Source organism: Propithecus coquereli, unplaced genomic scaffold (assembly GCF_000956105.1).
Source record: "Propithecus coquereli isolate 6110/MARCELLA unplaced genomic scaffold, Pcoq_1.0 Scaffold243, whole genome shotgun sequence".
NCBI lineage: Eukaryota > Metazoa > Chordata > Mammalia > Primates > Indriidae > Propithecus > Propithecus coquereli.
The window spans coordinates 4,611,165-4,613,009 of record NW_012147986.1 but is presented as its reverse complement, the minus strand read 5'-3'; positions in this window follow the sequence as shown (position 1 = coordinate 4,613,009).

Sequence of the window (1,845 nt, the reverse complement as noted above, 5' to 3'; positions counted from 1 at the left end):
ATCCATGGAAGGATTGTCTTCCACGAAGGTGGTCCCTGGTGAGTTATAGCATGGTACAGTTGTGATAGAAGAGGCTAGAGAGGTAGGAAGACCACATCATTAAAGGACCTACAGGCTTTACAAGGGAACTTTGATTTCTATCTGAATGTAGCGAGAAATTTAAGTTAGGAGTGACAACCCTAATTTGGGAGTTTTAGAAAGATTACATTGTCGAAAGTAAGAGGAAGGAACTGGAGGGAGGAACACTAGTTAAGAGATTATTGTAGTAATCCCAGCTTCAAGAACCATATCAAGTAGGGCTCCCAGTGTGAGGCTGGACACTCAATTTGAATTAGTTTAGGTGAGCAGACTGGGAATGGCTGGAGCCAGGGTCTTGAATACAATCGGGCCTCTCTCTGCAACTGTTTCTCTCTGCTGTTGGCTTCACATTATCTAAGGACTTGTTTTCTTTGTGTGGTAGGGAACAGTTTCATCATCAAAGAGGAGAGGGCTTCTCTCTTCCTGCTTATGCAAGAGGGTGGTTTGGGTCATGTTTGCATCCCTGGACTAAACACAGAGTCTGGGAAAGAGGAGATAATGTAAAAAGTCCACATGGGGAAGAAGTGAGAAGGGTGATTCTCCCTAATTAGGATGATCTCTATTAACAGATGAAGGTGATAGTAAGGGGGTTAGACAAAGATAATCCACATTCATTACAAAAACAAATAAAAATATGGTATTGTACACAGATGCTAGTCAGTAAAATGCTTATAGCTTTAATTTTCCCTTTACTTTCAAAATTTCAAAGTGCTTTTATATCATCTCTTATGAAATAAAATTAGTAGGATACCTTCCTTTTGTTAAGAGGGCATGGACAGAAGAGAATGGTGTTGAGTCAAGAAATACTACTCTATGATTAGTAGAGAAATTGGAGACAAGATGTAGAAAGAGACAGACTACCAGTCTTTAAATATTTGAATGGCAATCATAGAGATCTGAATCAGTCTAGTTCTAGAAGGTGGAACCAGGACTGGTAGGCAAATGTTACAGAGAAGTGGTCTTCAGTTCAATGACGAAGAATTTCTAATAATCAGAGCAATCCTAGAATACAATAGGACTCTTATGACATAATAGAGATCCTGTCACTGGAAGCACAGTATTTGAGCTTGGGCTGACTGACTAACTGTCAGTGTTCATATAGAGGAAATTACCAAATAGTCCTGGAGACTGGACTGCCTGATTTTCAAGGCCTCTTCCAACTCTAAGGAAATAGTAGGAGACAATCAATTATCAACTGCTTGATTCAGCAAAGGGAATTTGTATATAGTGGGGCATCTTTCTAATATTTGCCTATTTGTTAAATACTGATTTCTCATATTCTTATTTTTCACGCTATAGAGCAGACGTCAAGAAGAAAAAGTTTTATAAACACTTTTTACTATGACCACAGATTCAGAATAAACAATCTAGTACAGTGAGTACTATATCACCTACTTTTATGAAAAGAGAAATAAATGTTAAAATAAAGTTTACTGAAAAGTCATAAACTTGAATTAAGTCAAGTATTAAGGGTTCTCTAGAATAATAGTTTTTTTCCTTTTAAATACAGAGAAAACAAACAAAAGGAGTTGAACATCCTTTGTCTTTGTATGTATGAATAGTACACTAGATGGTGCCATAAGGCTGTCAGAGGAAAGTTTTACCAAGATGAATGTGGCCATTCTGATGGTAGTTAAGAGTTCTGGAAACTTTTCACATATTTCCTGCCTCTGAGAGCAATCCCAGGTTTGTAGGAATGTAATGGGAATCTTAATTTGACAAGCTTTAGCCCTAAAATCAGAGTAATTTTAACCTAAACCACAGGTT